The sequence below is a fragment of the Mus caroli genome, unplaced genomic scaffold (assembly GCF_978045245.1).
Source record: "Mus caroli unplaced genomic scaffold, Mus_caroli_1 scaffold_12, whole genome shotgun sequence".
Classification (NCBI taxonomy): domain Eukaryota; kingdom Metazoa; phylum Chordata; class Mammalia; order Rodentia; family Muridae; genus Mus; species Mus caroli.
The window spans coordinates 53,167,145-53,176,375 of NW_028227267.1; positions in this window are offsets into that span (position 1 = coordinate 53,167,145).

Genomic DNA, 9,231 nt, shown 5'->3' on the forward strand with positions numbered 1-9,231 from the left:
GCACCACGCGCGCTCCTCATCCGGGCTCTCTCAGCTCCGCCGATCCGCCGCAGGTGTAGGATGGGGTTCCCGGCCGCAGACACCCCAGGGCCGGGTCCTATAGGGCAGGAGTGGACAGCCGGGGCGCAAGGCACAACCGACTGCCAGAGCGGCCTGGGCGCTGCGCGCGTGGGCGTCGGGAGGGCGCCTCGGTCGCGCCCGGGTGTCGCCGCCTGGGGATGCAGACTTGTTCCTCGGGCGAGTCCCAGCCGGAATCTCGTCTCACCCTGTCGGGTAGAGACGCCCCCACGGGCAACAAGCTATAAATAGCGGCCGCCAGCCTGCTTCCAGGCGGACACAAATTAGCCGACAGCTCCACGGATTCTAATTTTTTAAAATTAACTTGTTCCAAGGCGCTTGAAACTTGGCATGGCCTGAAGTGTTGGGGAAGATGTCCCTGCGGGCAAGTTGTTCCAGACGGTCTTGGGGATGGGATGGCAGAGTGTGGTCCAGCTAGCTTGTCCGCATCGGGGTGAGGCTTTTAATGTGTCTAACCCTCGGAGTTTCTCTCTTTGAGAGTCATAGGACACCGACACCGAGAGGGACAGAATCTTGGCCTTGTCCATTTCCTCTGGCTTCCTAGGGTCTAGCAGGGCTTGAACAGCAGCTAATCATTAGTAAATAATAGTTCACTGAATGTTGGTGGCAGTTTTAGAAGTGATCCCCAAAGTCCCTTTATAAGTGATGAGTTTTATTTTAGGAATAAGGGAAAATGTGCATTTCTGGTTGTTTTACAGTCCCCCTAAAGACTTATTGCTTCATTAAAAAGTTTGACTCTATTTGGGTTTGCAATCCGCTTACTTTGAAGAATTCAGGCATCTGTTCCGGTCTGAATTTAAGCGTATTCCAATGAGAAAGAAAACAAAGCTTATGAAGACAGGTGAAGCCGGTCTCCTGAAGGACTTGGTAACACATGGATACAGTTTTGTTTTATTTCGTTTTGTCTCTTTAGACAGGGTCTCCGGGAGCGGGATCTGGCCTCGATCGGAACCTCTTGTAGACATCCCAGGGCCGTGATGGCAGCCTGCACTGCACACCTGCCTAGGTTCTTTTTAAATCCAGAAATATTATTCTAGAAGGTTTTATTTTTCTGTTGTTTTTATTCTCTCCAAGAAATACAAGAATATTCCCCCCACAGAAGCATCAGAAGTATTAAAAGACTTGCACCCTCTTGGACAAACTCTAGTATTGTATTGGTAAAGCCAGAAGTATAATAATGATTTGCAACTTTTTATTGGAAATAAATTTAAAATGTGTAACAGCAAATATCCTTTGCACACCCACTTCATAACACAGCTCAAGCGTGGAAAGGTGGAAGTAATGGAGCTGCTCCCAGAAAGATGGATGGGCGCACAGATGAGGTTTTAAGTGCTGTAAATTATTGTTTGGCCTTAGAAAAGAACATGAATGCACAATTGATATGAAGATAGATCATCTGGCAATGAAAAAGCCAGCTACAACGGGAACAGATGCTGTCTGAGTTAACTTATAAGACGTTCGTGCTGTCAAACTAAAGCCAGGTAAATACAGTTTCAGCATTTGAGACCCAGGCGGTTTGGTGGGAATATGAGGCTGTCTTGAGGCAGATGGGGGAAAACTCTGTTTAAAAATCAAAACAAGCATAGAGACTGAGGTATGGAAGCACACACCTGCCATTCCAGCACATGGGAAGTGGAGGTGAAAAGATTGGGAGTTCAAGGCTAGCCCGGACTGCCTGAGATCCGGTCAGAATGGGAGGCATTTGCAGTGTGGATGTGCTTAAAGCCACAGGAACTGTGTGCTTAAAGTGAGGAAGATAATTAAATATATATATTTATGGTTATATATATGTGTGTGTGTATATATATATATATATATATATATATATATACACACACACATATATATAACCATGATTATTTTACATGATACTATGCAAAGACAAAAAAGACTTGCACTTGTCATAATACATATTTTCTAGGTGACAACCAATACAATCACTATATGGTTTAATAGTTGGTTGTAAAAGTTTGCTTCTTGTTGGATTTTTAACAAAGTGAATTTAGGGTAATTTGAGAGTAGATATATACATATGCACACATAAGACAAACTGACTAGACAGGGATTCTCAGCTGGGTCACATCTCTATGTTCTGGCAGCATTTTGAGGTTGATGATATACAGTGAGCCTGGCTCTGTGGCAGGTGCCCAGAACCTGGGTGATAAGAGAGCTTTACCCCAGTAGCCACTAGAGTGAAAATGTGTTTGTGTGTGGCGTCCCCTGGTGGTAGCAACCAGAATTGCTTCTCTGAGTGAATCTGTGCTTTGTGTGTGGGATGAAAATTCAACCCACATTTGTTGACTGTGTCTGTCCTACCTCAGTGTGCCAGCTCAGAGTAACACAGCAAGCTTGTGTTTGATCTTGCTAGGACAGAATTTAATGAATCTTTAAGCACCAAAGTTTACAACATATAAAACTCTCCTGCTTGAGTTTTTTAAAAGTAGTGTAGACAGAACTGTTAACTACTTAGACTAATTGACAGGGCAGTGTCTTGTTACTTGGGGATATAAATGTTTTTAATAGCACATTTGTAACAAGCCCAATTATTTATCGAACATCTGGTCATCTAAGACTTTGGGGCTGGGGTTGGGGGAGGCCCCTCTTCCTGTACTCAACGCATCCATGGTGCTGAGCTGTGCTGATCTCTCTCCACAGAAGGATTAACAGTGTTTGTTAAAAAGTGAATTCAAGCCGGGCGTGGTGGTGCATGTCTTTAATCCCAGCACTTGGGAGGCAGAGGCAGGCAGATTTCTGAGTTCAAGGCCAGCCTGGTCTACAGAGTGAGTTCCAGGACAGCCAGGGCTACACAGAGAAACCCTGTCTCGAAAAACAAAAAACAAACAAAAAAGTGAATTCATAGGCACGTGTAAGTCTTTTTTTTTTTTGTCACTATAGTTTATTTCAATAATATAGAATCATTTGTCATCAAGGTTTCTGAAGCAAGAATAGCAAAGAGGAAATATCCTAAAGTAGACACTTTCAGCCTCATTAGAAACAGAGTGTACACACACACACACACACACACACACACACACATATACAGAGAGAGACAGAGACAGAGACAGAGACAGAGACAGAGACAGAGACAGAGACAGAGACCAAGCAACCTTGGGGAGAGCTGCCCTGCACACAGGCCACTGACACAGGTTTCTCAGTAATGACCACACTTCAAATATCATTAAATGAACTACTTAGAGAAGAGCAAAGTGCTCTTGCCATCTGCTTGCTAGATAAGCAGGAGTCCCAGGCTGCAGGTGAACTTGCTCTTGGCAGAGAATTATTCATGCCCACAATAATAAGTTTTAAGAAAAGAAGAAGGAGGAGGAGGCTTACTAAGCAGATGGCACGTGTAAGTCTTAATGAGACAACAGTAGTCAAAGAAGGCCTGTTGGCACAAGTCTGTACTCTCAGGATTTAGGAAGCTGAGGCAGTAGAATGACTGTGAGTTTGAAACCAACCCAGGCTATACAGAGATTTTCCTGCGGTAAAATAAATAAATAAAACGGCCTGCTTCTCATCCTGACTGACCTCCAGCACATGCAGTATCTGTGTAGAGGACATAGCAACCATGGCAGGAGCAAGTTACATCACGTGCTCTAAGGCCCGGGGGAGCTCTGAAGGGGTTAGGTAAGCCTGTCGGATTGCCTTGGGTTCAGTCTCTAGCACTGTGAAAACAAAACAGAGAAATCACTATGATTGTGTTGATACTGCTGTGCCGGGAGTCCAGGCATCAGCCACCAGTCCTGGCTCAAATATGGGGTTAGTCATGGGCCTGTGGGAAGTGGCTGGGGTTTGCTAAGGGCACCAGGGCAGAGCCTGTGGCTGATACTGAAGACGTTTTGTTTGTTTTGCTTTGCATGGATTTTGACACAGGACCTCACTACGTAGATCAGGCTGGCTCTAAACTTGAGGTGACCATCCTGTCTCTATTCCAAGTTCACCTTTCTTCTCCAGCGGCTCCTTGGTGCTCTTATCTCCTATCGTACGATGTTGTGTGTCACCTCAGACTGCCAGCAGCACCCTTACCAGATGGGCCTCTATACCTTTGATCAAAACAGTGACAGAGATAGACATCTGTTCTTGTGATTTGCCCTGCTTGTGGTCCTGCATGGTAGGAACTAGGAACTGGTGTTCCTGGAAGATGAGGAAAATCTGTGGAGTGATTTCTGACTTGGTATTGCCCAGAACCAAGCTTGGCCCCAGGAAGGGTTTATCTAGCCCACAGTTGCACCTTTTTATTTCATAAGAAGCTGGTGGGTTTTTTATTGTCTTCATAACAGAGTTGTTTTAAAAATTGATCACTTGGCCCTTCCTTTCTCTTTTCCTCTCCTTCCAGGTTGTTGCAGGAAATATTAAAAAATGAACCCACCAACTCTCTGTGGGGCCGAACCACACTCCCTCACTCCTGCTAGCACCGGCAACTCTCTCCAGCTAGCCCCTGCAGCATCTGGCTCACTTGTCCCGGGAGCCACTAATCCCCTGTAATTGGTGGTCCCATATTCCAGTAACCAAATGGAACCACCAACCTCGAGGTTGCATATTACAATACCCAGTAACCTGGTAAAATCAAGACTCTTTTTTTTTTTTTTTTCTTCCGAGAGTGTTTCTCTGTGTAGCCCTGGCTGTCCTGGAACTCACTCTGTAGACCAGGCTGGCCTCGAACTCAGAAATCCGCCTGCCTCTGCCTCTCAAGTGCTGGGATTAAAGGCATGCGCCACCACTGCTCCAATAAAATCAAGACTTTTAAAGCTTATAATTATGGTTAGCCAATCAGAGTTATATATAATTTGCAAGATGCCAATACAATAATTTCAGAGCCAATTGATAATGATAAAAGCTCTATCCCAATTAATCTAACCTGGTGATATCATCATGTCAGCCTCCATTCTCCTCTCTCCCTCTCTCCTGCAATGCTTGTCTATACCACTCTTAGCTCCGCCTCCCTTTTCCATCTCCAATCATAGGCCTCCCCTGCACTAATGTGATTGGACAGGGAAAATCCTGCAACACTAGATCACAATGTTTGCCTCTCCAATAGCCCATGTTCCCTTAGATCTTTTTTTTTTAATTAGGTATTTTCTTCATTTACATTTCCAATGCTATCCCAAAAATCCCCCATACCCTCCCCCCTACCCACCCACTCCCACTTCTTGGCCCTGGCGTTCCCCTGTACTGAGGCATATAAAGTTTGCATGACCAATGGACCTCTCTTTCCCCTGATGGCCGACTAGGCCATCTTCTGATTCATATGCAGCTAGAGTCAAGAGCTCCGGGTACTGTTTAGGTCATATTGTTGTTCCACCTATAGGGTTGCAGACCCCTTTAGCTCTTTGGGTACTTTCTCTAGCTTCTCCATTGGGAGCCCTGTGATCCATCCAATAGCTGACTGTGAGCATCCGAGCAAGCCTCAGTACAATCTTTGTAGTGTTAGCCTTGGTAGGAGGCACAGCACAGCCGCCTCTACATAAATGTGACACAGCTGCAAGATATCCCCTGCATGAGGACCTAATTGAGGACTTCCTGAGGGACCAAGGATTGCTGACACAGACAATGTCATCCAACCAGGAAGTACTGTTTAGAAGAGATGCTTTCTTGGGACCAATGAGGCAAGGGTGGAGGGTATTTAAAAGCTTGCAATAGTGTTTAGATGAGTGTGCTGTGGTGTTTCTCACCTGCTCACACTGTCTGTGCATTGATTCCATGCCACCTCACCTCCAACCCCCAAGGATAAGTAGGGTCAGGCAGTGGGCAATCCATGGCACAGACAAAAAGTCTTTTTGAGGAAAATAGACTTAGTCTGCCCACCATAGCCACTCCATTTCCTGTTCTAACACCACTTTCCCTGGGCAGAGTCTTTGCCGTTTGTGGAGTTGTGTCACTTTGTGGGGCTGGTGCTTGCTACTGTAGACTCTGGCAGGTTTTAGGAACAGCAGTCATCTTGTCAGCAGGAGTGCTATCAACACGGAAAGAGGTAGAGCCAGAAAAGAAGTAGATTTCACAGTCGCACATTTCAGTCCACCATGGAAGAGAAGTCACGACCCTGGGAGCTTGGGAGAAGCTGCTATAGCTGCAGCCAGCCTGCATGCTAATGCTCAGCTCCCCTTTACTATGCACAATTCAGGAGCCTCTGCCATTCCTGTTACGGAAACCTGTTCTACCACTGCACTATGTCCTCACCCTATCCCATTGTTAACCTTTTAATATTTGGGACACAGTCTCACTAAATTGCTAGGCAGACTGTGAAGTTGTGATCCACCTGCCTCCGCCTACTGAGGTGTAGCCCTATGCCGCCAATCCATCCTCCTTTCTCTTTGTCTATGGGGAGCTAGAGTCTTGTGCCATCTAATGACATTTCAATTAATAATGGGTCACATTATGACAGAGGCATATAACACACTTCCTCCATGTGTAAGTATACTCACAAAGATGAGTATTTACTGCCATACCTACGGGGTTCAGTATAGGGACCTGATACTCGGATTTATAGCCTGGGAGCAATGAGCACTCCCACACAGCCTGAATCCTGGATCGCACTATCTAGGTCTGTGAAGTTCAGCACCGTGTTTGTCTGCCTGGACACTGCCATGCTTCTTGCCATGATGATAATGGATTGAACCTCTGAACTGTAAGCCAGCCCCAATTAAATGTAGAGTGTTACACAGGGCAGAACTGGAGAAGTGACCTAAGCCCTTTGGAGGAGTCCAAAAGATCATTCGTGGCTCCCAGACATTGGAACAAGAAGCTATAAAGTTGAGGTTGCCTTGGAAATCCCAAGATGTTCGAGATGCCATAGCTGTGGAATATCTGCTGAGAAAAGCTGCCAACAGGGAGTGGAACCAGCTCAAGAAAGAGAAGGGTGTTATAGTCATTAAAGCTGAAAGGTATTGGACATCACACATGGAGATGCAGGGTTTACAGTTTGATTCTTATGTTTGAACAAGCCTAGGGAGGCCAGGGAGTAGTATGTGGTGGTTTGAATATGCTTGGCCCCTGGGAAGTGACACTATTAGGAGGTGTGGCCTTGTTGGAGTAGGTGAGGCCTTATTGGAAAAAGTGCATTTCCGGGAGCCTGCCCAAGCATTGGTTCTCTCTGGAAGGTAGCTGAGGGGGAAGAGCACAACTTGGTTTTGTAAGAGTAAAGGTTGCTTACTATAAAATAATGTTTACCTGTCTGGACTCTAAATTACTCTGAGGACAGAAGCTGCAGGTCTCTGGTGATTGACACCCAATTATTCAATGGGGGTGGGGAGGTGGCACGAGGGATTAATTAAAGAGGTTCTTTGATTCCTCTCCCCACCCCAGGTCCTTCCTGGCTGAGCCTGAGGCTGACTCCTTGCCAGCTTGGAAAAAGTTGCAGAAAGAAACAAAAACTTTGAGAAGAGACTCTACTGTTTGTTTCTAAGTGAAAGAAAAGGGAGAGAACTAAGTTTCCACAGATCTTAAGAAAAAAACCTGACTCCACTATTGTCATTGTTCTCAATACTCATTCATACCTTTTCAGGATACATGATCACACGGTATTCCAAGCATCTTTTTGCAAAAGTTCACAAGTTCAAACATAGATTCAAATCATAAATTGAATAAGAAGTAACAAGAAAGATGTTTACATGTGTTTCCATTAAGAATAGTTATCTATCTGCCACTAGCTCCACTAGCTCATTAAAAGTTAAAATCTATTATTCTTATGTCCAGGAAACACACTATGTCAAGAGGCAAATCATCTGTCTAGTGGTCTCATTAGTATTGAAATTTTGTACAGATAACCCAGTCAACATTTTATCTTCTCTCCTTGCACCTACAATAAACTGTTTATTCCCTTTTATGACCTTTAGTTATCAGATAATGGTTTTGCAGTCTAAAGGAATATTTTCCTTCATCGTAAATCTGTTTCACACCTTCTTTCTATCTTAGTGCAAATTGCCCGTGACACATGAAGGTTTACAGAATTCTAATTGCAGTTATCAAACTACAGAGGGCTCAAAATTGCTTGTATAGTTTTAGGAATTCTATAGAATTACCATTTGGAATTAAGAAACCATCTATTTGTCTATAGCATTGCTACAAAAGAGTACATCTTCATTGATCTGCAGAAAATCTGTCTAATAGGGTGGGCTGATGCCCAGGAATTGTTATAATAATTTAATAATGACAGGAAAGGCATATCAGCTGCAAGAATCAATCCTAAGATGTAATCTCTTGGGGCCTTGCCTCCCAGAGCTCATCCACTGCAGTCCATGCAAAATTGGTAGACCATCTCAGAAAAGTCCTCCAATAGCCTTCTCCTACCCTAGATGGCTTCTTACAGTCCATCATGGTGGGGGTGGGCTTTGAGATCCTATGCTCAAGCTCTGCCCAGTGTGGAAGAGGGTCCTCTCCTGGCTGCCTTCAGATCAAGATGTAGAAGTCTTGGCTCCTCCAACCAAGCCACACCTACTCCAACAAAGCCACATCTCCTAATAATGCCACTCCCCATGGGCCATGTATTTAAACACATGAGTCTGTGGGGTCTATTCCTATTCCACTCCATGGCCCCCATAGGCTTGTAGCCCTATGATAATGCAGAAATGCATTCAGTCTAACTACTAGAGCTGCAGATGTGTACTGTATTGTGTGACTTGGGGTTTTTGTTTTTAATTTTAAGAGAGTCTCAAGTTTCTCAGTCTGGCTTTCACTGACTATTCTGATCTTTCCGTTCTCACCCGCTGAGTGCTGTGATTACAGGCCTGCACACCATCATGGCTGGCACGTTAATCTAGGTTTTAAGGACTTCAGCGTCTGTCTTAGCCAGTGTTCTATTGCTGTAAAGAGACACTATGACCACAGCATCGCTATAAAACACTTAACTGGGACTGGCTTACAGTTCAGAGGTTTAGTCCTTTTTCATTATAGAGAGAAGCAAGGTGGCATGCAGACAGGCATGATGCTGGAGAAGTAGTGGAGAGTTCTACATCCAGATTTGCAGGCAGCAGGAAGAGAGGGACTCTGGGCTTGGCTTGGGCATTTGAAACCTCAAAGCCCACCCCAGTGAAACATTTACGCCAATACGGCCACACCTACTAATTCTTTCAAATAGTGCCATTTCCTAGTGACCAACTATTCAAATCTATGGATTCTGTGGGGTTCATTTTTATTCAAATCACCACAGTGCCTGTG